Source organism: Rhinatrema bivittatum, unplaced genomic scaffold, assembly GCF_901001135.1.
Source record: "Rhinatrema bivittatum unplaced genomic scaffold, aRhiBiv1.1, whole genome shotgun sequence".
Classification (NCBI taxonomy): Eukaryota; Metazoa; Chordata; class Amphibia; order Gymnophiona; family Rhinatrematidae; genus Rhinatrema; species Rhinatrema bivittatum.
In genome coordinates, this window is record NW_021820249.1 from 249,378 (window position 1) to 276,445 (window position 27,068).

Consider the following 27,068-nt stretch of genomic DNA (forward strand, 5'->3'; position numbering starts at 1 on the left):
CGTGTGTACGAGAGAGAGATGGAGCATGTTTTTGGCTGGCTTGTGGCTGTGAGAGGAGGGCATGTGTGTGATTGAAATCCTGCGTATAAGTAAGGAGAGCAAGAGCATTGTGTGATTGAAATCCTTCGTGTAAGTAAGGGGAGCGATAGCATTGTGTGATTGAAATCCTGTGTGTAAGTAAGGGGAGCGAGAGCATTGTGTGATTGAGAGAGACTGGCCAGAGAGGCGACGTATGTGTGAAACTGAACAGGGAGATGACTGGTGGTATGTGTGTGCTTGTGTGTGAGAGAGAGATACTGGTTGGGGAGATGATTGGTGTGTGAGAGACAGAAACTGGTCTTGAGGGTGTGACTGGTGTGTTTGTGTGTGTGAGAGAGAGAGAGAGAAGATACTGGTTGTGGTCCCTAAGGAAGAGGACCATGAGGACAGCTTCAGCAGCTACTGCTGCTTCTGGTGTGGCCTGCAAGGGAAAGGAGTAGGAGAACTGCTGGAGAGGGTAAGTAAAGGTGACTTTTTAAATTCATTTTTCTTGACTGACTACCATTTTAATTATTGGGTAGTGTGTGATGTCTTCTGTTTGAAATATTTTATTGGTGTTTTGATAAAGGTTTCAAAATTTGCTTGAGTCTTTAATTATTGGATATTCCATTCATCAGCTGTTTTGAAATTATTTTATTAGTATGATATTATGATTCATGATTTATATATCTTGATTTTATTGATTCATGAGGAATGGTGACATTTTTTTTTTCCATTGTTGCACTGTATAGAGTCTAGCGTGATACATTTTACAGTTTAGTTTTTGTCTGCGCATTTCTATTTATACTTTATGTGGCTTTATTCTGTATTCGGTGAGAGTTTGTTTTCTGCATGCAAAGACTGAGATGAAGCATTCTTATAGCATGTGGTTTCTCTGTAGGGATCTGTAGTAGCTTGGCCTTTTCTGTTTTCCTGATAGGAGGTGTATTGATATTTTAGATTCTGCTGTAATATTTGTGGTATTCTTTTTCATAGGTGGGGTTGTTGTACTGTGTTGATACGGGAGTAGCATGCTGAAATATAGGGGTGTGTACATATATATGTAAATTATATATGTAAATGTAATTGGGTACCCATGGGCCAGTATGGAGAAAAATCCCCCGGGCCACTATTTTCCCTCAATCCGCCCCTGCACCCGAGTGCTCCTTTTCACTGGGGCCTCAGATTGGAAGTATATGTTCACTTAAATCTATCTGGAAAAAAAATCTTTCTTACACTGGGCACTAGTCCCTGTATTCTATTTTTTTCCCTCCTACTAATCTGACTTAAAATCATAACAGGAAATAAACTGACTACACTCTCGCGCCCATCTTCTGCAAACTAGCCATATCAGTCTCTTGCTATTATTTGCCATGTCTCTGCTTCACCCTCTCTCGAGCTCTCTCACTGCTGGTGCCTCTCTCACTGACAGACTTACTTCTGAGATAATTGTTTATTCTTTTTTATTTTTTTACTATTCACACTTTTTATTTTCTATCCTCTTCTTTATTATTTCTCGTGTCTCTGTTTCTCCCTCTCTCGAGCTCTCTCACTGCTGCTGCCTCTCTCACTGACAGACTTACTTCTGAGATAATTGTTTATTCTTTTTTATTTTTTTACTATTCACACTTTTTATTTTCTATCCTCTTCTTTATTATTTCTCGTTTCCCTGCTTCACCCTCTTTCGAGCTCTTTCACTGCTTGTGCCTCTCTCACTGACAGACTTACTTCTGAGATAATTGTTTATTCTTTTTTATTTTTTTACTATTCACACTTTTTATTTTCTATCCTCTTCTTTATTATTTCTCGTTTCCCTGCTTCACCCTCTCTCGAGCTCTCTCACTGCTGGTGCCTCTCTCACTGACAGACTTACTTCTGAGATAATTGTTTATTCTTTTTTATTTTTTTACTATTCACACTTTTTATTTTCTATCCTCTTCTTTATTATTTCTCGTGTCTCTGCTTCTCACTCTCTTGAGCTCTCTCACTGCTGCTGCCTCTCTCACTGACAGACTTACTTCTGAGATAATTGTTTATTCTTTTTTATTTTTTTACTATTCACACTTTTTATTTTCTATCCTCTTCTTTATTATTTCTCGTTTCCCTGCTTCACCCTCTCTCGAGCTCTCTCACTGCTTGTGCCTCTCTCACTGACAGACTTACTTCTGAGATAATTGTTTATTCTTTTTTATTTTTTTACTATTCACACTTTTTATTTTCTATCCTCTTCTTTATTATTTCTCGTTTCCCTGCTTCACCCTCTCTCGAGCTCTCTCACTGCTGGTGCCTCTCTCACTGACAGACTTACTTCTGAGATAATTGTTTATTCTTTTTTATTTTTTTACTATTCACACTTTTTATTTTCTATCTTCTTTATTATTTCTCGTGTCTCTGCTTCTCTCTCTCTCGAGCTCTCTCACTGACAGACTTACTTCTGAGATAATGTTTATTCTTTTTTATTTTTTTACTATTCACACTTTTTATTTTCTATCTTCTTCTTTATTATTTCTCATGTCTCTGCTTATCACTCTCTCGAGCTCTCTCACTGACAGACTTAATTCTGAGATAATTGTTTATTCTTTTTTATTGTCTTTACTATTCACACTAATTGTTTTGGATCGTCTTCTTTAATATTTCTCGTGTCTCTGCTTCTCACTCTCTCGAGCTCTCTCACTGCTGCTGCCTCTCTTACTGACAGACTTACTTCTGAGATAATTGTTTATTCTTTTTTATTGTCTTTACTATTCACACTAATTGTTTTGGATTGTCTTCTTTATTACTTCTTGTGTCTCTGCTTCTCCCTCTCTCGAGTTCTCTCACTGCTGCTACCTCTCTCACTGAGAATCCCAATGGCTACTGAACGTTCTGCCTGCTTACAGGAATGAGATTTTGAACACTGACAGTCCTGGGAGACTTTGAAGGGACATAGATGCTTCCATCCAACCTCCCTGACCTGAGCCTTATTCATTCAGATTTAAACACTTGATCTCAATTTCTCTGTCTCTTGAAAGGATAGTAGTCAAATCTCTCTGTCAGTATTCCACAGACAGTCTGTTCACCTTTTTTATTTTTATATGGAGGGATTGTTGTGCAAGTCATTTAAAATAATCTCCCTTTAATGTTGTTTCTCCAGTCACTTTCTCCCCAAATCTGAAAAAGGCAGAAAATTAATTTTGAATACATCTGCCAAATACAAATTATCTCATGCTACCCGTACCTTTCAGGAATCAACTTTTTTTTATTTTAATAGAAAACAACAATCGTTTCTTTCATTCATATATGCATTTATGCACAATTTTAAGCTAACGTAGGGAAAACTCTTTAAGCAAGAAAAGCATGCTATCCCAAAGAAATAACCCACTCTCTCTCAGTTCCAGCCCGGGACCCTTCCCTGCCACACTTCCTGTGTGCTCTTTTGTTTCCCTGCAACACAGCACATTCACAGAGGATGCAGCAACATCCAATCCTTCAAAAAGGAACTGCACAAAATCATCAGCTGCCGAAAAATCCAGTTTTGTTATTTGCATGCATATATAATATATTGGGAAATGGAGGGAGGAGTTTGGAGAAAATCTGCCCTGCACTTGCACACAGTAGCCTATAGGTAGTAAATAACTCTGTGGGCAGACGTATTAGCATTCAGATGTTAATTTTCCACTAGTAGGAATGCAGTTTAGCTTAAACACTGGTAAATTTGTCACTCTTTTAGCACATGCTTATCTTACTGAATCATACATTAAAAGTCAAATTACTGTGCAGGTTAAGGAAGATTAACGGTTCCACCCTAAACAGTTTTTAGTGTGATGTTCAGTGAATTGGCCCATGTCTGAATGCTGTCTGACAGTCTGTCTGTATCTGTCTCTCTGTCTCCCCCAGCATTAGCAGTGAACTTTTTCCCTAATATTTGCAGTAGCAAGTCACTGGCTTTCTTTTCTGTCCTTGATCTTTAGATCACATATGTCCGAAAGATGCTCAAGTGACACCGAACCAAACAGAATTGGAATTAAAGGACACGGTGGAGAAGTTACAGAGATGGGAGGTCCTGAGAGGTACCTGTGCTCTGATCCAACAGGGAGGACATTTTTAAAGCAATTACCTTGAATAAAAAGCATTTTACCCACATAAATTGACTGTAAATTTCATTCTATAACTGCAGCTAAAATTCTCTGCTAGGGATGTGCCAAAGGAAAATATTCTTTTGATTCAGTTTTCGTTTTGCCAGGACCCAAATTCATTGCATTCGTTTCATAGGGGGGAAAACCAATTCATTGATTCGTTTTATTCGTTGTCCGTTTTCCCATTAAAGGTAATGGAGGAAGTATTTGCAGCCTATTTTTGGTTGCAGAATTGGAGTTTTCTTATCAATTCTGATGAAACTTCTGGGGAGAAATCATCAGAACGAGAAAAGAGCTCCAAGGTACTTAGACTATGGCAAAGTAACACCAAAGTGGCATGAATAGCCTAAGGCACTGGAAAGGGGTAAAGGGTAGGGGTGTGCATTCGTTTTGAACTTAAATGTAAAACACAACTTTTTTTTTTTTTTTAACTTAAAAAAGTGTTGAGGCGAAAACGATCGGATTTCCAACTTATTCAACATAGCTATGTTGAATAAGTTGGAAATCGCGATTGTTGATCCAAAATAAAAATTTAAACCCCTCACCCTCCTTAATCCCCCCCCCCAAGACTTACCACAACTCCCTGGTGATCCAGCAGGGAGTCAGGACGCCATTCCTGAACTCCTTTGCGAGGAGCACGTGACGTCGGCGCCACGTCGGAGTGACGCGGCGTCACGTGATTCCCCACGGGTTCGCTCCGGGACACTCGTTGGGCCCAAAAAGAACTTTTGGCCAGCTTGGGGGGGCCTCCTGACCCCCCCAAGCTGGCCAAAAGGAACCTTTGGGCCCAACGAGGGTCCCGGAGGGAACCCGCGGGGAATCACGTGATGCCACGTCACTCCGACGTGGCGCCGACGTCACGTGATTCCCCGCGGGTTCCCTCCGGGACCCTCGTTGGGCCCAAAAAGAACTTTTGGCCAGCTTGGGGGGGTCAGGAGGCCCCCCCAAGCTGGCCAAAAGTTCTTTTTGGGCCCAATGAGGGCTTTGGAGCGAACCCGCGGGGAATCACGTGACGCCGCGTCACTCCGACGTGGCGCCGACGTCACGTGCTCCTCGCAAAGGAGTTCAGGAATGGCGTCCTGACTCCCCGCTGGATCACCAGGGAGTTGTGGTAAGTCTTGGGGGGGGGGGATTAAGGAGGGTGAGGAGTTTACATTTTTATTTGCATGTATGGACATAGACTCAACTTATGGAATTCTCCATATGTCCATATTGACCGCAAATGGGACCCCCTTTCGACTTATGGACATGAACTTAAACTTTTGCTCTGCACATCCCTAGTAAAGGGTACCAGAAGTGGCAAGAGTGCTTTAACAGAGGCACAAAGCAGCAGCGAGAGTGTCAAAAACACACCACAGGTTCAAAATATAGCACCGATAACTGATGCATGAACCCTCGAAGGCAGCACGACAGGCAAAGCGGCAAGACAAGTGGCATTGACATCCAACAGGACAATGAAGGGGGAACATAGCAAGCAGAAAGACTAGCACCAACACACTGAGGAACCATGAGAGTGGCAAGAACACCACAAGGAGAGTGAGTCATCTGCTGTATGGCAGAGTGGCAGAAAGTTGATAGGGACAAGACAGGTTGGCAGAGCGGAGGTAGTCTGGTCCCTTTGATTTTGATAGGGGCAAGACAGCCTGGCCCTGGGAGAGTTCCCTTTCCTTTGTGCAGGAAAGGGCTCCATGGAATGGGTTGGCCTCTAGAGTGGAGCACAAACTTTCGAGCATGGCAAGTCGATGTGGAGGAGGTTTCCATGTGAACAGTGGTTCTGGTTCAACATCGGTCAATGGGTGCTAAGAGATAGGCTGGCTGCACCCAGGAAAAGGGCTCCCTGGAATGGGTTGGCCCCTAGAGTGGAGCACGAGCTTTCAAGCATGGCAAGTCTAAGTGGAGGAGGTTTCTATGTGAACAGCGTTCAACATGGGTCAGAGGGTGCTAAGAGATAGGCTAGCTGCACCCGGGGAGAGTTCCTTTTCCTTTGCGCAGGAAAGGGCTCCCTGGAATGGGTTGGCCACTAGAGTAGAGCATGAGCCTTCAAGCGTGGCGAGTCTAGGTGGAGGAGGTTTCCATGTGAACAGCAGTTCGGGTTCAACATGGGTGAACGGGTGCTAAGAGATAGGTTGGCTGCACCCGGGGAGAATTCCCTTTCCTTTGCACTGGAAAGGGCTCCCTGGAATGGGTTGGCCCCTAGAGTGGAGCACGAACCTTCAAGCGTAGCGAGTTGACATGGAGGAGGAGAGGTTTCTATGTGAACAGCAGTTCAACATGGGTCAGATGGTGCTAAGAGATAGGCTGGCTGCACCCGGGGAGAGTTCCCTTTCCTTTGCGCAGGAAAGGGCTCCCTGGAATGGGTTGGCCCCTAGAGTGTGGTGGTTCCGTTGGTGTCTAGTGAAAACACAGAAGCTATTAACTGTACTTATGCACTTCAGCTGATAACAAAGGAACTTGAAGAGCTCTCAGGAATAAGAAAGCTGCTACTCGAGTCCAAATCTACAATATCAACCTATGCTGACTTTGTAGTTTACACAGTGCCTCTGTAAACTATGGGAACACAGAGGATGAACCAGAGTGCAAGAACCACAAATTTTCTATAGCACTAGAACCATTAATGTTGGCACCTATGAAACATCTAGGGAAAATGGTCCCTATTATGAAGGTCATGAAAACTATTGAGCATATGAAATATCCAAGCTCCAAGCTGGACAGGCACAGCATTCGAGGTCAGGCCTTCATAGGGACATAAATCCTGGACGGACAGGCACAGGATTAGAGGTCGAGCCATCGTAGGGATGTAAAGCCTGGATTGACAGGCACAGCATTCGAGGATAGAGGTAAAGCCCTCTTAGGGACAAGGCCTAGATGGACAGGCACAGCATTCGAGGATAGGGGTCAAGCCCTCGTAGGGACGTAAGGCCTGTACGGACAGGGACAGCATTCAAGGATCGGGGTCAAGCCCTCATAGGGACATAAAGCCTGGAGGGAAAGGCAGAGCATTCGAGGAGAGAGGTCAAACCCTTGTAGGGACAATGTCTGGATGGACAGGCACAGCTTTCGAGGATAGAGGTCAAGCCCTCATAGGGAATTAAGGCCTGGATGGACAGGCAGAGCATTAGAGGATTGGGGTCAAGCCCTCATAGGGACATAAAGCCTGGAGGGAAAGGCAGAGCATTCGAGGAGAGAGGTCAAACCCTTGTAGGGACAATGTCTGGATGGACAGGCACAGCTTTCAAGGATAGAGGTCAAGCCCTCATAGGGAATTAAGGCCCAGATGGACAGGCAGAGCATTCGAGGATAGGGGTCAAGCCCTCATAGGGACTAAAGGCCTGTACGGACAGGCACAGCATTCAAGAATAGAGGATAAGCCCTCAGAGGGTCTTAAGGCCTGGATGGACAGGCACAGCATTTGAGGATAGATGTCAAGGCTTCTTAGGGAATTAAGGCCTGGACGGACAGGCACAGCATTCAAGGATAGACGTCAAACCCTCGTAGGGACTTAAGGCCTGGATGGACAGGCACAACATTAGAGGTCAAGCCCTCATAGGGACGTAAAGCCTAGACAGACAGGAACAGCATTTGAGGATAGATGTCAAGCCCTCGTAGGGACTTAAGGCCTGGATGGGCACAGCATTCGAGGATAGAGGTCAAGCCCTCATAGGGACTTAAGGCCTGGATGGACAGGCACAGCATTCGAGGATAGAAGTCAAGCTCTCATAGGGACTCAATGCCTGGATGGACAGGCACAACATTTGAGGATAGAGGTCAAGCTCGTAGGGACTTAAGGCCTGGATGGACAGGCACAGCATTCGTGAATAGAAGTCAAGCCTTCTTAGGGACATAAATCCTGGACAGATAGGCAAGGCATTCAAGCATAGAGGTCAAGCCCTCTTAGGGACAAGACCTGGATGGACAAGCACATCATTCGAGGATAGAGGTCAAGCCCTCTTAGGGACGTAAAGCCTGGACAGACAGGCATAGCATTAGAGGTCAACTCTCATAGGGACTTAAGGCCTGGACCGACAGGCACAGCATTCAAGGATAGATTTCAAGGCCTTGTAGGGAATTAAGGCCTGGACAGACAGGCACAGCATTCGAGGATAGAGGTCAAGCCCTCTTAGGGACGTAAAGCCTGGATGGACAGGCACAGCATTTGAGGATAGAAGTCAATCCCTCATAGGGACTCAAGGTCTGGATGGACAGGCACAACATTCAAGGATAGAGGTCAAGCTCGTAGGGACTTAAGGCCTGGACGGACAGACAAAGCATTCGGGAATAGGGACATAAATCCTAGACAGACAGGCAAGGCATTCGAGGATAGAGGTCAATCCCTCATAGGGACTTAAGACCTGGAAGGACAAGCACAGCATTCGAGGATAGAGGTCAAGCCCTCTTAGGGACGTAATGCCTGTACGGATGGGCATAGCATTAGAGGTCAACTCTCATAGGGACTTAAGGCCTGGACAGACAGGCACAGCATTCGAGGTCAAGCCCTCATAGGGACTTAAGGCCTGTATGGACAGGCACAGCATTCAAGGATAGAGGACAAGCCCTCAGAAGGTCTAATGCCTGGATGGACAGGTACAGCATTCAAGGATAGTTGTCAAGGCCTTGTAGGGAATTAAGGCCTGGACATAGAGGCACAGCAATCGAGGATACAGGTCAAGCCCCCATAAGGACTTAATGCCTGGATGGACAGGCACAGTATTAGAGGTCAAGCCCTTGTAGGGATGTAAAGCCTGGATGGACAGGCATAACATTCGAGATTAGAGGTCAAGCCCTCGTAGGGACAAGGCCTGGAAGGACAGGAACATAATTTTATGTTCTTAGATTCCAAATGTTGCAAAACAAGAAAAAGAATATTCTAGAAAGAAGTGATGCACAAATACATGAAACTGAAATTAGAAATACTAGAACTAAACTCAGACAGGCACAGCGTTTGAGGTCAGACCCTTGTAGGGATGTATGGCCTGGACAGTGGAGGGACTGGTACAGTGTTTGAGGTTAGGTACATGTGCTGATATTATCTGGAACATAGGAGGCAGTTGGAGCTGCTGCAAATCTTTCAATTGCTTTTATTCATCTTGCCATTCACTGGAAATGTTTTGAATCCCAAGCAAAGGCATGTTTGTTTTCAAAAACACTAGCATTTCCATCAGCTGTGGTGCCAGCATTGAGCGGTGAGGGCTCATGATATCCACTGTCATTAAAAATATACGTTCACGGGGCACATTGGTTGGTGGACATGACAGATATTGCTGAGCCACTTTTGCTAGGTGTGGCCAGACAGTGGGCTTGTGTGCCCAATATGTCAGCGGATCTGTCTGCGTGTCCTCTGTTGGCTCTGAGAGATACCGTGTCACCGACAGCTGTGCTGGTGTCTCCTTTGCTTGGGTAGGCTGAGAGTCACTCATGCCAGCTGCTTTCTCTCTAGCCCATAGCAGAATTAATGAATCTTTATGGGCAACGTGCCTTTGGTGTACTGAAGTGGAGGATGAAGAAGTACTAGCTGTCACTGACAGAGTGCTGCTCCTTCTTGGACTAGCACAACTCTTTGAAGTGCCCTCTGCTTCCTCCTCTGCTTCATGCCTAATCTGTCTCTGCCTATGGTGCTCCTGTTCATGGACTTTTGCTAACAGCAGGTCCTTCACAAATGAGAGACATTGGACTATAGGGCGAGTTTCCTTTTCACACGAGGATCACAGATTGTGGCAAGCATGTATGTGTGGTCTTCTGTTAAAGGCCTTAATCTCTCTTGCACCTGCGCTGCAAAAAGTCCAGACAATGCAGCACCTCAACTGTCATTCCCTCTTCCTGTTTAAAGCCTCCAAATTTTCATCCAGGAAATTAGCTATAGGGATAATGTCAGCCAAGGTGGCAATTCTGGAACTCAGCCCCTCTGTGACATCCTTGAAGGGCTGTAGGATTTTTACCAGCTGACTCATGATTAACCAATCATGATGCCCTAGGAGATTCTGCACACCTATGTCCATTGATCCAGAAAGTTCATGAAGGGGTGTCTGCAGCTCCATTAACCTCTGCAGCATCATAAAGGTGGAATTCCACCAGGTGGCAATATCTTGAATGAGACGCTTGTGAGGCATCTCTAAATCAGTCTGCTTTTGTCGGAGAACCTGCCCCGCATTCACACTTCTGTGGAAGTATGCTGCTATGTTCCTGCAGTTGTGTATTAACATATGCAGGTATTCATTCTCTTGGTGATTGGACTCCAACCCCAGAGCTGACCACTACCAGGTGGAGAGTGTGTGCAAAACTTTGGATGTTCTGAAAGTGCACGTCAGCTATTGCCTTTACCATGTTTGCACCATTGTCTGTGACAAAGAACCCTGCCTGTCTTGCTGTTGTAGTTGCCAGCCTGCCAGCATCTGTCAGATGCATGCTAGAATATTGGCTGAGGTATGGGCCTCATCCGACAGCTGGCTGTGCAGTAAAGCCCACCTCCACCCTGATGCTCACAGAGCTGCTGCCTGCCCCTGCCTCAGCCAGGTCTCACCAGTGTGCTGTCTGGGAGAGGTAAGAGTGTGCAGAATTCATGGCAGTCCATATATTGCAGGTGAAATGCACATTCCCCTGTTCCTTATCTAGCAGTGCTTAGATGCGACCGCGACACTGGTTGTACAGGCTGGGGATGACCTTTCTGCTAAATGTGGTTCTGGAGGGAACTTTTTAATTTAGAACTAAGACCTTCAGCAAATGCTTGAAACCCACATTCTCCACTATCTGCAAGGGCTGGTCATCAAGGGAAATCATTTTTTCCCCAATGCTCCTGGTTGTAACCTTTGAGGCTGCCTGCCTCCTTCCCCGGATAGTGTAACCGAACACCACCCCATTTCCTCCATGGTGGGTTGTCACTTCTGCCACATGGCAGGGGGCTTCTGGCCTGCCACCTGACTGCTAGAAGGGACTGAGGGCGTCAGGTGACTCTGCTCCTTTTCAACCACTTTACGCTGCCTGGAAAAAGGGGTCCCCTGACTGGTACTGTCACTATCCTAAGATAGACTTCGGGGTGGGCACTGGCACTGGGGCTGAAGTAGTGGTTGCACCCTGAGAAGCAATGCCAGGGGCATCAGTAACACTTTGTGCCTGCGCTGACTGCTCTTCCTCCTCCTCATCATCAGTTTCATCTCTCCCCTGCAGCACTGAAGTGGAGGCTAAGACAGAACTAACTAATCCTCCTAAACCTTCTTCAGCTACTACTTCTTCCATTTCTGATGATGATAATCCCACACAAGATGATTCTTCATCAGAATCAGAAGCGAACGGTGCCTTTGCTACATTGTTAATGCTAAGTTGAGTCTGCTGTCACACTGCTGCTTTTGGGTGTCAACTTTTAGTCTTGCATGGCTCACCTCCAAAACTACTGGGTCAGAAACAGGTGGTGGTGATGCATTATCTTTAAATTTCATTTTTTCCCAGATGGAACTGCCTGCCCCTCTAGAGATTTTAGATTGGAACAGGTCCCTTTTTAACTTTAATGGTGGACTGGCACTGCCTTTTGAAGTGCCTCCTCTGCCAGTTCCAATCACTCAACCATGTCTAGCTTTCCCTGACATTATGGATTTAAGGTCACTGCCTAATAGGGATTTCAATTAAAAGTATTATTTCCAAAAGAGGCCCACTGGGGATTTGGCTTCAGAGAGCACCCCTGTCCCAATATATGTGAGTCTGCAATACTGCCTACAGACCTCTGTATGAGCTTGGGCAGGCACCAAGCTTGTATAGAAAAATCCGCAACAAATAAATAAATAAATAAATAGATTAATTAATTAATTAGTTAATTAATTAATAACTACAAAAGAGGCCCCCTGGGGATTTGGCTTCAGCGAGCACCCCTGTCCCAATATATGTGAGTCTGCAACACTGCCTACAGACTACTGGATATGCTTGTGCAGGCACCAAGCTACTAACTACAAAAGAGGCCCACTGGGGATTTGGCTTCAGAGAGCACCACTGTCACAATATATGTGAGTCTGCAAAACTGCCCAGTGCACTGACTTCTTGGCTTAAAAGAGCACAAAGAGACAGCCTGAGTTCAATAAAAAAAAAAAACCCAAAACCTGCAGATAAAGAAAAAGCATGGCTTGCTTGGCACAGTAGCAAAAAGGAAGAAATATATTTTTCAATGGAAAATTCTATCAAACTAGCTAGAAATGAATATATTTCCCAACCACAATACCCAAGTCTTGCTTGCAACTTCCCCAGGGGCTAAAATATAAAAATAACCAGCAACATGCAACTGCTAGCAGCTTGTCTCAGTGGCACAGACAGAGAGACCGTCTCAGATAATAATAAAAAAAAGTGCAGTCAAATAAAGCATGGCTAGCTGCAGCACTACAGCCAAATCAAAGAAATATCTTTTTCAATGGAAAATTCTATCAAAGTAGCTAGCAATTGAATATAGATTTCATACACTCAGACTAGCTTTGAGTGCAGCAACCTCCCCGGACCACCTCCCTATGCCATCCCCGCAAAGAAAGTGCTTGGTACGCCGCGTGCTTACAGTATAAGTACTGCTGCATCATCAGGAATAACGTCACAGAGGACTGCATTAGAAAAATGCAGTCCTCTGTGCCTCTAATCGGCTGCATTAGAAAAATGCTTAGCTCTGATAGGTTGCATTCTGGTCTCCTTGCCAACCTGTCTGACCCACTCTATGACAGGGCTGTGAGGTCACTTATGACTCACAGAAAAGGGCTGGTTTTTGATATCTCCTATTTCAAATGGCCACTAAGAAATCACTGCGAGCCAAAAGAATGAAACTAATGATATGTTTGTATTCGTGGGGGATTGTGATGCGTTTCGCAAACCCACAAATACAACGGATAGGGACTTATGCATTGTGGATTGCCCATGCATTGAAAACGAATGCACATCCCTATTCTCTGCATTGCTTCAAACCAGGAGTACTTTTAGCCACATTTGGGAGGCTTTCCACAGAGCTTAGTTTGGTAGGGGAATGTAAATTAGGTGTGGATTCTGTTTCCCCAATTTTGTGTGCAAAAGGTTCCCATAGGGAGAAAACATGTGGAGCTGTCCCTGAGCACTTTCTACCCTCAGTAAGAATCAAAATGAAAGTAAAGGCTGGGGAGAGAAAGGCAAGAAGAAGTAGGAGGAGTCACCCTGAAATGATGATAATGAGGGAAGGGAAGGAGAGTGGAAAGAGGTGATAGAGAATTGTCACCATGAAGGAGGTGCAGGTGGAAAGAGAGAAGGTGGAGAAAGGAGAACAGGAGAGGAGGGTGGATTGATGTGGCAGAGAAATGTCTCCCTGAAGTGATGAAGGTGGGGACTGATGAGGAAGGAGATGAGATGAGAGAAGAAGTATTGAGGAGTCACCCTGAATTGATGATAATGGGGGAAGTGAAGGAGAGTGGAAAGAGTGTCCTCACTGGTGGCGGTAGGGATCCGCCTGTGCTACCACACCCCCATTGCCTCCTCGGGCACTCTGGCCTCCTCTATGGACCTCTCTGGCTCCCGGCGGGTCTTCCCATCCTGCCTCTTCCTAGGCGCACGCGCCCTGCTGACCTTTAAAGGGCTGCAGCGGGAAGCTTACCCGCGGCCCCGGATGATGACATCATCGGACCCTGCTTCTTAAGGCAGGGCCCACCACTCATTCCTTGCCTTGGCAACAGATTTCCACACTAGTTGTGTGCTTCATTGCTCATCCTTGCTCATTCCTGGTTCCTGTTTCTGACTTTGTTCCTGGTCCCTGCTCCTGACTCCTTTCCTGGTTTCTACCTAGCTTTGCCTTGCAATGATTACTGGCTTTGACCCCTGCTTCATTGGACCATGCTTAGGACTGCTTACTTGCCTTGACCTTTGCTTCGTTGGACCACGCTCAGGACTGATTACTGGCTTTGACCCTCACTTCATTGGAACTATTCTCAGGACTGATTACAGGCTTTGACCCTTGCTTCATTGGACTATGCTCAGGACTGATTACTGGCTTTGACCCTTGCTTCGTTGGACTACACACATAGCTGATTACTGGCTTTCACCCTTGCTTTGTTGGACTAAGCTCAGGACTGATTAATGGCTTTTACCCTTGCTTTCTTGGACTATGCTCTGGACTGATTACTGGCCTTGACCCTTGCTCTGCTATAACTCATCTTGCTCTGCCGCTTGCCCCAACTCCAGCCTGTTCCTGACTTTGCCTCTGGTATCTCCTTGGTCTTGGCCTTGTAAGACCTTGGCCTTCTGCTGCCCGGGCATCACCTATTCTTGCTCCTGGCCCATCCTTGCTGCAAGGGCCTCTGGATCCCTTCCTCGTCCAGACCTGCATCAATCCCTCCAATACTTCTGCTGGTCCCTGGCTACCTGCTACAACATCCATTGGGAGTTGTCTGACGGAGGCTTGCCTAAGACCAGCCGGCCCCGCCACCCAAGGGCTCAACCTGCGGGGAATGAGGGCTGGTATTGGCAAAGTTCCAGACAGCCTCCGTCTCCTGGTCTGCTACATCTCCCGATGGTGGGGACCTGTGATGCTTGCCCTATGGGTAGTGTCAACGCCACCTCGGGCTAAGGGTCCACCACTAGCACAACAGGTTGCCAAGGCCATGGACTTGGCAGAGCCATCCACCCTCCAGGCCATTCTGGGCCTGTCTCTGAAGATCCAGGAATAGCAGTAATAGAGGTGCTGGCCTCCTCTGTCAATCGCCTCCATGTTCATCTAGATACCTACACTGGGTCTATAGCACCGATGTCTGCACCGCCCAGCCCTCAGCCTTCACCCTGTCCCTATGTGCTCCAACCCGTTTCAATGGGGTTCACAGGTTTTGCAGGGGTGTATCAACCAGTGCTATATGCAGTTAACTCTGCAGCCCTCCATCTCCCAGGATGAGCTTATGAAGGTTACCTTCATTCTTTCACATCTAGAGGGCAAGGCACTGGCATGGGCATCTCCCTTGTGGGAGTGTTCGACTCTCTTCTCCAAGAACTGCCACATTTCATGGCCATCTTTTGTCAGACCTTCGATGACCCAGGGAGGAAGGCTGTAGCTAGTTCCAGTCTCCTACATTTGCGGCAAGTTCAGTGAGCACTCAGTGAGTATACAATTGAGTTCCAAACTCTTGCCACAGAATTGGCTTGGCAAGAGGAATACCTCCGAGCCATTTATCTGCACAGTTTGTCAACTCAAGGATGATCTTACTGCCCACAAGCTACCATCCTCTCTCGAAGATCTCATCAAACTTGCAGGCCATATCTACCACCACATCCAGAAGCATCACCAAGAAGTTCAGACACCCTGACATCCCACTGTGGAACATTCCTGCTCTCTACCTGCGGCAGGGTCTGCCCCCAGTGGAATCCTGCCATCCACCAAAGCAGAAGAACCCAAGCAGCTGTCCCCAGAAGAATGCCTCAGATGGAGGCATTCAGGTCTGCCGCTTGTCATCTTGTCCCATCCATACAGGAAACCTCCTGGCCTAAGTTCAGTTGGGTGCTACTACTCTGGCCCGTCAATTGACACTACCAGTCACCCTTATCTGGAACTCTCATTCTTTCCCTGCCTTGGCTCTGATTGACTCAGGAGCAGGTGGGAATTTCATCATCAAGGACCTGGTCCACCTCCTAGGCATTTCCACTCACTCTATCAAGAAACCACTACTCATCGTCTCCAACCATGGCGACCCGCTAGCCGGAAGAATCTCCCAAGTGATGGAACCCATCCATCTCCTCACCAGAGACCTGCATGAAGAGGAGGTCGAACTCTTCATTCTAGAGGAATCCATCCATCCAGTGGTCTTAGGGTTACCGAGGCTCCAGCATCACTCCCCCCAGTTTGACTGGGAGAACTTACAACTCACCGAGTGGAGTCCAGCCTGTTGTCAGATGTACCTCAAGAGGGCAGAACCGGAGAGGGTCTCCGGCTGTGGGTGGGAGAGGCATCTGCCGTCACCACCACACTTGGCCTTCTGCACCAACTGCCTTTCAGCTGAACTAGCAGCTAAGACCATGCTGGGAAAACCAGCTACTGCACCAAGGGGCTACGGAAATCAACTCAGGAATTCTCAACTGGGGGAGGGACTTGTAGGTATCACTGCAGGAGAGCGGGGCTTTCTTTTCCTGAATTTCGAATTACAAATTTCTCTTTCTAAAAAGCTCAAAGCAATCCCCATAGGGAGATGCACATCCACCATCTGCTGGAGTTGGAGGATCCTGACAGGCTGGGTGTTCAATGCTGCTCCCCCAAGGGGAGGAGCTAGCAATTTGTAATACTCCATAGGTGGAGTTAATGATCTGTTGTGAGTTGGCTACCACTGAGTGGCAGACTGTAAGATACCACTCTAGTAGTGTAAGGAATGAACCCTTAATGTAAATTGGTGAATCCTTGGGCCGATGGCAGATGACAGCGTATGGCCGGCGCCAAAAGTCCCTGGGGGTCCAGCGGGGGTCCGGGAGCGATCTCCTACGCTCCTGCCGCGAATCGTTTTTTCATACGGAAAAACGATTCGCGTGCAGGAAGTCATTCCCGGACCCCTGCTGGACTTTTGGCAAGTCTTGTGGGGGTCACGAGGCCCCCCCAAGCTGGCCAAAAGTCCCTGGGGGTCCAGCGGGGGTCTGGGAGCGATCTCCTACGCTCCTGACGTCGGGGGACAAAAAACAAAATGGCGCCGGCGCTACCTTTGACCTGTCATATGACAAGGCAAAGGTAGCGCCGGCGCCATTTCTACAACGCACCGGATGCCCGAGAGTAAAAGATCACACCGGGACCCTCCCTCTGGACCCCAGGTAATTTAAGGCATTTTGGGGGGGTTCGGGAGGGTGGGGGATTTATTTTAAAGGGTCGGGGTGGGTTTTATGGTTGTTTTAGTGTGCCGGTTTTTCCGCCCTCCCCCTTCCCCTCCCCCTTCCCCCAATTTACGATTTTTTGACGATAAATCAGGGGAATTGTTATTGTATCGCGGCTCTAACGATTTTTGACGATTTAAAGTATATCGGACGATATTTTAAATCGTCAAAAAACGATTCACATCCCTAGTCGCCATTGGAAGTACCTTCTCTCTTGGGAAAGCTATGATCTTGAGGAGAACTCCTGGGAGCCAGCAAGCCACATCTTAGAAAAAGGACTCCTCCTCCAGTTTCATCGTGCCCATCTGGGCAAACCCAGGCCTCCAAGAGGGGGGTATAAAGGGAGGAGTACTGTTGGGTGTCCCAGCCGCGGCAGTCCCGTGAACGGGCATATTCACCTCTGGCGCCCAGCCACTGGACCGGGCCTATCTTCACTGATGGCGGTAGGCAGCCACCTGCACTCCCACAACCCTGTAGCCTCCTTGAGCACTCCTGGCTCCTCTGCAGATCCCTCTGGCTCCCGGCAGTTCTCCACACGTGGGCCATGGGGAGATGCCGCCATCCAGCATCTTGCCTCTTCCCATGTGTGCACACGTGTGCCTTGCCAGCCTTTAAAGGGGCCGCGGCGGGAAACTAACCCACAGCCCCAGATGATGACATCATTGGGCCCTGCTTTGGCAGCAGGTCTCCACGCTAGTCATGTGCTTTGTTGCTCGTCCTTGTTCCTGACTCTGTTCCTGGTTCCTACCTAGATTTGCCTTGGACTGATTACTGGCTTTGACCCTTGTTTTGTTGGAACTACGCTTAGGACAGATTACTGGCTTTGACCCTCACTTCGTTGGAACTACGCTCAGGACTGATTACAGGCTTTGACCCTCACTTCGTTGGAACTACGCTCAGGACTGATTACTGGCTTTGACCCTTGCTTGGTTGGAACTACAGTCAGAACTGATTACTGCCACTGGCTTTCACCCTTGCTTCGTTGGACCTAAGGTCAGGACTGATACTGGCTTTGACCTTCGCTTCATTGGAACTACGATCAGGACTGATTACAGGCTTTGACCCTTGCTTCATTGGCCTATGCTCAGGGCTGATTACTGGCTTTTAACCTTGCTTCATTGGACTGTGCTCAGGACTGATTACTGGCTTTTAACCTTGCTTCATTGGACTGTGCTCAGGACTGATTACTGGCTTTGACCCTTGCTTCATTGGACTATGTTCTGGACAGATTACAGGCTTTGACCCTTGCTCTGCTGTACCTAGTCTAGCTATGTCACCTGCCCTGAATCCAGCCTGTTCCTGAACTTGCCTCTGGTATCTCCTTGGACTTGGCCTTGTCAGCGTCGGCCTTCTGCTGCCCAGGCATCACCTACTCTTGCTCCTGGCCCATCCTTGCCACCCAGGCCTCTGGAACCCTGCCTCGTCTGGACCTGCCTCGGTCCCTCCGATACCTCTGCTGGTCCATGGCTAACTGCTACAACATGCACTGGAAGTCATCTGATGGAGGCCCACCTAAGACTAGCCAGACCTAGCACCCAAGGTCTCAAACTGTGGGGAACGAGGGCTGGTATTGGTGAAGCTCCAGTCAGCCTCCGTCTCCTGGACTGCTCCACCTCCTGATGGTGGCGATACATGAGGCTTGCCTTACAGGTAGCATCAACCCCACCTCGGGCCAGTGCAAAAAAGAGGTGACAGAGAAGTGTAACCCTGAAGTAATAGAGATGGAGAAAGGGGAGGACAGGGGAGGAAAGGAGAGGAGAGTGAAATGAGACAGAAGAGAATTGTCCCCTGAAGTGATGGAGATGGAGGGAGAGAAGGACAGGGGAGGAAAGGGGAGTGAAAAGAGATGGCAAAGAAGTGTTACCCTGAAGTGAAGGAAATGGAGGGCGAGGAGGAGGAGAAAGGAGAAAAGGAGAGGAGGGTGGAATGAGGTGGCAGAGAAATGTCACCCTGAAGTAATAGAGGAGGGAATGGGGAGGAAGGAGATGAGATGAGATGAGAGAAGAAGTAGGGAGGTCTCACCCTGAATTGATGATAAAGGGGAGAGGGAAGGAGAGTGGGAAGTTGTGGCAGATAAATGTCACCCTTTAGTGATGGAGATGGGGGGATGGCAGGAGAGGAAAGGAGATTAGAAGTAGGGAGGTGTCACACTAAACTGCTGGGGATGGAGGAGAGAGGCGGAGAGAGATAGGAGGCCGGGAGGTGTCAGGCTGTGAAGAATGGAGAGGGGAAGAGGAGGGGAGTGTTGAGAGGTAACAGGCAGTGTCACACTCTGAAATGATGGAGAAGGGAATGAGCAGGGGAGTGAGGGACATGGCGGAGTGTCATGGTGTCATATTCTGGAGATGAGTAATGATGTATTCTGAGCATTTTTTGTTCAAATGAAATAACTTCATTATTTGTATCTCAAGTGTGATCATGTTTGAGGATTATTTTGCTTTTTTTTTTTTTATCTCAATGAAACAGGAATAGAGGTGAGGAAATATTAAAAGTGCTCCTGAAATAATTACTGTATATACAAGGAACCAGTAAACTCCACTCATGACTCTTCCTTTATGTGTAGGCCTCTCAGGTATTGGGAACATCAACTCCTAAACTTGTGGAGGAGAGGAAAGGTTCCTTTGTGTGCTGAACTAACCTAAGATAAGATAATGTTAAAATGTTTTTCCCTCCTTCTCTGTTTCAAACTTACAATGTAGAAACATAGAAACATGGCAGCAGAACAAGTCCTTCTGTCCCATCTTGTCTGCCTGTCCATCTCATTCATCCAGCCCTTACGCGTCCCATCACTCCCTCAGAGATCCCCTGCATTTATCCCATGCTCTCCTATATTCAGATTTAGTTATTGCCTTCACCTCCTCCCACTCATCCACCATCCTCTCTGTAAAGAAATATTTCCTATGATTATTCTTGAGTCTACCCCTTTCACCCTCATCCCATGACCCCTTGTTTCAGAGCCTTCTTTCTCTTGAAAAAAAGGCTCATTTCCTGTGCATGGAAACCTTTAAGATATCTGAATTTCTCTATCATATCTCCCATATCTCGCCTTTCCTCAATGCTACACATGTCTAAATCTTTAAGTCTATCCCCATATGCTTTAGAATTAAGACTCCTGATCATTTCAGTAGCCACCTTATAGACTAGGGCTTGAGCTGATGTTATAAGACCACTTTTGTTTCTCTAAGAACCTAAGAACATAAGAAACTGCCATTCTGGGTCAGACCAAGGGTCCATCAAGCCCAGCATCCTGTTTCCAACAGTGGCCAATCCATTCTAAATGTACCTGGCAAGTACCCAACACTATTATATCCCATGCCACTGATGCCAGTAATAGCAGTGGCTATTCCGTGAGTCAACTTGATTAATAGCAGTTAATGGACTTGTCCAAGAACTTATCCAAAGCTTTTTAAAACCCATCTACACTAACTGTACTAACCATAAGAACATAAGAAATTGCCATGCTGGGTCAGACCAAGGGTCCATCAAGCCCAGCATCCTGTTTCCAACAGTGGCCAATCCAGGCCACAAGAACCTGGCAATTACCCAAACACTAAGACGATCCCATGCTATGGATGCAATTAATAGCAGTGGCTATTCCCTAAGTAAACTTGATTAATAGCTGTTAATGGACTTCTCCTCCAAGAACTTATCCAAACCTTTTTTGAAAACCCAGCTACACTAACTGCACTAACCACATCCTCTGGCAACAAATTCCAGAGCTTTATTGTGCATTGAGTGAAAAAGAATTTTCTCCGATTAGTCTTAAATGTGTTACTTGCTAACTTCATGGAATGCCCCCTAGTCCTTCTATTATTCGAAAGTGTAAATGACCAAGTCACATCTACTCATACAAGACCTCTCATGATCTTAAAGACCTCTATCATATCCCCCCTCAGCCATCTCTTCTCCAAGCTGAACAGCCCTAACCTCTTCAGCCTTTCCTCATAGGGGAGCTGTTCCATCCCCTTTATCATTTTGGTTGTGCTTCTCTGTATCTTCTCCATCGTAACTATATCTTTTTTGAGATGCGGCGACCACAATTGTACACAGTATTCAAGGTGCGGTCTCACCAAGGAGCGATATAGAGGCATTATGATATTTTCCGTTCTATTAACCATTCCCTTCCTAATAATTCCTAACATTCTGTTTGCTTTTTTGACTGCTGCAGCACACTGAACCGACGATTTTAAAGTATTATCCACTAGGGATGTGAATCGTTTTCCATATCGTCTTAACGATAGAAATCGTGTGGCAGGGCAAGAAAATCGTCTTAGGCACGATTTTTTAGTTAAAAAATCGTTAAAAATCGTTTTTTTCCAATTAGTGCGCACTAACTCGAGTTAGTGCGCACTAACTGGGAGTTAGTGCGCACTAACTGAAAATGATACAATTTGACACTTTTCAGGTCAGTTAAGGTCAGTTTAGGAATGAATATGTATTCCTATTGGCTGCCCTCTTATTTATTCATGTTACCAAGCTTCCTACTGACAGTATATGGGGGATGGGAAATGGAAACAGTTGGTAGCTTGACAAAACAAGTAATGTGATCAGTCAATGTGACTAGAACTTGTGCCCTAACCCTGATACCAGGGGTATTGTGATCTTCCTGCACACAGTGCCCTATCCCTATTAATACCAGGAGTGTTGTGATCTTCCTGCACACAGTGCCCTATCCCTAATACCAGGGGTGTTGTGATCTTCCTGCACACAGTGCCCTATTCCTGATACCGGGGGTGTTGTGATCTTCCTGCACACAGTGCCCTATTCCTGATACCGGGGGTGTTGTGATCTTCTTGCACACATCCCGGTATCAGGGATAGGGCACTGCATGCAGGAAGATCACAACACTCCTGGTATTAATAGGGATAGGGCACTGCATGCAGGAAGATCACAACACTCCTGGTATTAAGAGGGATAGGGCACTGCATGCAGGAAGATCACAACACCCCTGGTATCAGGGATAGGGCACTGTGTGCAGGAAGATCACAATACCCCGGAGGAGTGAGGGTCAGGCAGCTCCCCCCTGTCTGTGAAGCCAGCCTCTCACTAGTAATGCAGGGAGGGAGCTGTCTCAGACTTCACCATCCTCCCCCCCCCTCACCCACACACCATTCACTAGCTGGGACATGGGGGAAGTCAGGAGTGAGGGTCAGGCAGCTCCCCCCTGTCTGTGAAGCCAGCCTCTCACTAGTAATGCAGGGAGGGAGCTGTCTCAGACTTCACCATCCTCCCCCCCCCCCCCTCACCCACACACCATTCACTAGCTGGGACATGGGGGAAGTCAGGAGTGAGGGTCAGGCAGCTCCCCCCTGTCTGTGAAGCCAGCCTCTCACTAGTAATGCAGGGAGGGAGCTGTCTCAGACTTCACCATCCTCCCCCCCCCTCACCCACACACCATTCACTAGCTGGGACATGGGGGAAGTCAGGAGTGAGGGTCAGGCAGCTCCCCCCTGTCTGTGAAGCCAGCCTCTCACTAGTAATGCAGGGAGGGAGCTGTCTCAGACTTCACCATCCTCCCCCCCCCCCCTCACCCACACACCATTCACTAGCTGGGACATGGGGGAAGTCAGGAGTGAGGGTCAGGCAGCTCCCCCCTGTCTGTGAAGCCAGCCTCTCACTAGTAATGCAGGGAGGGAGCTGTCTCAGACTGGTATCAGGGTTAGGGCACTGTGTGCAGGAAGATCACAACACTCCTGGTATTAATAGGGATAGGGCACTGTAAGAGATGACTGTAGTAGATTGAATAAAGATCTGATGTTTCTGCTCTTCTCACACCAAACAAAAACAACACACAAGCAGAGAAGCCCTTCTTACAAAGCTGAGCTAGTGAGTTAAGTAGGAGGAAAAGTAAACATACTTGTGCCAGTGTGGCTACTTAAAAAATACACTTACCAACAATCAATTACATATATTTGAACTGTGTACAGTTCCAGCCAGGACCACCTTTCTAAAATGCACAGTGATTGGCAAATTCAACATGCACTAGCATTTCAGGTGCCTGCTAACAAAATAATAAACAAACAAGTTCTAGTCACGTGAGTGCTGATCATTACATTACTTTTTTTGTCAAGCTTCCAACTGTTTCCATTTCACATCCCCCCAACCATTACCTCAGTATTAGCCTTGGTAACATCAATAGATAAGAGCACAGCCAGCCAATAGGAATACATACATACATATTCATTCCTAAGTGACCTTTACTGACCTGGGAAGTGTGAACACTTTGTTTCATTTTCTGTTGGTGTTCGTTAGTTTCCAGTTCCATTTCCCATCCCCCCAACCATCACCTCAGTGGTAACCTTGGTAACATCAATAGATAAGAGGGCAGCCAGCCAATAGGAACACATATTCATTCCTAACTGACCTTCAGTGACCTGGAAAGTGTTTATTTGTATCATTTTCAGTTAGTGCGCACTAAATCGAGTTAGTGCACACTAACGGGGAGTTAGTGCGCACTAACTCGAGTTAGTGCGCACTAACACGATTTAACGATTTTTAACGATAAATCGTTAGAATTTCTATTGTATCGTGTTCTATAACGATTTAAGACGATATAAACATTATCGGACGATAATTTTAATCGTTGAAAAACGATTCACATCCCTATTATCCACTATGATACCTAGATCTTTTTCCTGGGTGGTAGCTCCAAATATGGAACCTAACATCGTGTACCTACAGCAAGGGTTATTTTTCCCTATATGCAACACCTTGCACTTGTCCACATTAAATTTCATCTGCCAGTTGGATGCCCAATCTTCCAGACTTGCAAGGTCCTCCTGTAATGTATCACAGTCTGCTTGTGATTTAACTACTCTGAATAATTTTGTATCATCCGCAAATCTGATAACCTCACTCGTCGTATTCCTTTCCAGATCATTTATACATATATTGAAAAGCACCGGGCCAAGTACAGATCCCTGAGGCACTCCACTGTTTACCTTTTCCACTGAGAAAACTGACCATTTAATCCTACTCTCTGTTTCCTGTGTTTTAACCAGTTTGTAATCCACGAAAGGACATCGCCTTCTATCCCATGACTTTTTAGTTTCATAGAAGCCTCTCATGAGGGACTTTGTCAAACGCCTTCTGAAAATCCAAGTACACTGCATCTACCCGTTCACCTTTATCCACATGTTTATTAACTCCTTCAAAAAGATGCAGATTTGTTAGGCAACACTTCCCTTGGGTAAATCCATGTTGGCTCTGGCAACAAATTCCAGAGCTTAATTGAGTGTTATGTGAAAAATAATTTTCTCCAATTAGTTTTAAATGTGCTATATGCTAACTTCATAGAGCGACCCGAAGTCATTCTATTATGTGATAGTAAATAAATGATTTATATTAATCTGTTCAAGTCCTTTCATGATTTTTTAGACTTCTATCATATCCCTCCTCAGTCATCTCTTCTCTAAACTGAACAGCCCTAACCACTTTAGCCTTTCCTCATATGGGAGCCGTTCTATACTCCTTAACATTTTGGTCGCCTTTCTTTGCACTTTCTCCAGTGCAGCTTTATCTTTTTTGAGATGCGTTAAACATAATTGCACACAGTATTCAAGATATGGTCTAACCATGGAGTGATACAGAAACATTATGATATTTTCCATTTTATTCACCATCCCCTTCCTAATAATCCCTAACATTCTGTTTGTTTTTTTGACTGCCACAGCACTTTGGGCCGACAATTTCAATGTATTATCCAGATAACCCCTAGATTTCTTTCCTGGTAGTATCTCCTAAAATGGAACCTGACATATGTTTGGCTTGGATCCTGATTTGTTCTCCATGTTGCAGTGTTAGTAAAATTGTAGTTGAAATAAAATGCGATGGTGTAAGAGTCACACTTTATCAAAGTCCATGAGGAGCTCATCCTTCAGGCAGCCGTCTTCTCTTGGCTCACGAACTCTTGTCACAGTTTCCATTTTCACTTCTAATCTGCCCTGTATCTTAGCTGCATCTTCTAAAGAGACTTGGCTTTCTTGTTTAGCACAGTGTGATAGAGTATATGACCGAAAGCCTCAGACTGCCTTAACGGACTGGCTCCAGCTATCTGGCCTGGTCCACCTTAAGACAGACAGAAAAGGGATTCTTGGGTGGGGGCGTTTCCCCGAGGTAAGGGATACAAAGGTGAGGCCCTGAGAGAGTTAGACAGGCCTCAGGAAGAAGAAGGAAGCTGTAATCCAATGCTGTGTTTGTTATGGACATTTTCTTTGCTTGTCAGCCTGCTGAGGTAAGCAGCCATTTGCTTCTCTTTTGTTATATAATTTTATAAATAAACCGATGAAAAGCAGACCATTCTCCAGCATGGTCTGTTCTGCGGCCTTCCTCAGTGATAGACTGCTCCAAGGGCATCACAAACAAATATTTTGTTTCATAAATAAATACTGGATATTTCTTTTTGGAACTTACTATTAAGTGGCGTGTGCAGTCTTTCTGCTGATCTACATACACTGAGCATAAAGGTGGAACCACAGCCTCCAACATCAGACACCATTTCACAGACTGAAATAACAAGTCCGGGGGTTTAGAAGCTCCAAATGAAACAAATCAATAATAATACTTAGTATTTTCATGGCACTACGGGACATAGACAGCACTGTACAATGGTGATAAGTTTTCAGGTACAATTAATCCATGGCCCAAAGAGCTAACAATCTAAGGACCTAATTTACTAAACATATTCCCCAGACATACAGCATGGGAAAGAAGATTTAGTAAATCAGGACCTGAATGAATTCCTGAGGCGAAGGGAGACAATGTGACTTAGCCAGGGTCACAAGGAGAGTCAATCAGAGGAGCAGAAATTCAGCACTGGCTTCCTTGCTTCTCAGGTCACTGCTCTAACCCCTAGGCCAGGCTTCCTCCCAATTTAAGTGACTTCTTCTGGGTATTCCCACAGGTAACGTTCCTGACCAGCCTGAGATTCCTGTCTGGAGAGTAAGGATATTCCCAGAGGAATAGAAGAGCAGTAACCCCTCAGTGACCTGATGACGGTGCTGATAATATTAGCAGCGTAACTTAGGTCAGTTCTGTTTTATGCACAGGCCGGAGCGAGTACTGTCCAGAGGGATGGAGACCTTGGAAAGGAAAGTGTTACTTTGTATCCTCAGAGATGAAGAACCAGAGCTCCAGCCTGCAGGACTGCGCTTCCCGGGGAGCTCACCTGGCTCTGCTCCTCAGCAGCACAGTAGATCTGGTATAAATGATGCTTTTAATGTTATTTTATTTACAATAGACGCTATGTGTGCTGAGCACAGTGGAGGAGGGGCTGAGCAGTGATTGCGTGTGAGAATCAGATCTCCAATTCCTGTTCTCTCATCACCTCTTCGTGTGATAATGGGTAGGGATGTGAATCGTTTTTGAACGATTACAATTATCGTCAGATAATTTTAAAATCGTTCTAAATCGTTAGAGTGCACGATACAATACAAATGCCCCCGATTTATCATCAGGGGCATTTGTATTGTATCGTTAAATAGGGCACGGGAATTATTTGGGGGAGGGCGGGAAACCCGGCAAACCAAAACAACCCCTAAACCCACCCGACCCTTTAAAACCAATTCCTTACCCTCCCCCACCCTCCCGAACCCCCCAAAATGTTAAGCTACCTGGTGGTCCAGTGGGGGGGGGGGGGTGTCCTGGCACGATCTCCCACTCTTGGGCCATCGGCGCCATTTTGGCTGCCACTAATTAAAATGGCGCCGATGGCCCGATAAAAAAAAAACCCCACCCGACCCTTTAAATCGACCTCCCCCTGCCGAACCCCCCAAAACCTTTCAAAAATTATCTGGTGGTCCAGGGGGGCCTCGGGGAGAGATCCAGGGGAGCCTCGGGGAGAGGAGAGATCCAGGGGGGCCTCGGAGAAACATTTCCCGTTCCCAGGCATCAGCTGTTCTAAAAAGAAAATGGCGCCAATGCCCCTTTGCCCTTACCATGTGACAGGGAATCCGTGCCATTGGCCGGCCCCTGTCTCATGGTAGGAGCACTGGATGGCCGGCGCCATCTTTAAAGATGGTGCCGGCCATCGTTACTCATCAGCCCCAATTTTACTCATCAGCCCAATTACTCATCAGCCCAATTACTCATCAGTCCAATTTTACTCATCAGCCCCAATTTTAA

At 46.5% G+C, this 27,068-nt stretch overlaps 1 long non-coding RNA gene across 1 annotated transcript; it reads left to right on the top strand.

Moving 5' to 3' along the window:
- Positions 1-4,020: 4,020 nt before the first annotated feature.
- On the top strand, positions 4,021-26,145 carry LOC115081287. Its single transcript, XR_003853770.1, has 2 exons — positions 4,021-4,067; positions 25,994-26,145. It is a non-coding gene; the product is annotated as an uncharacterized LOC115081287 (long non-coding RNA).
- Positions 26,146-27,068: the final 923 nt, after the last annotated feature.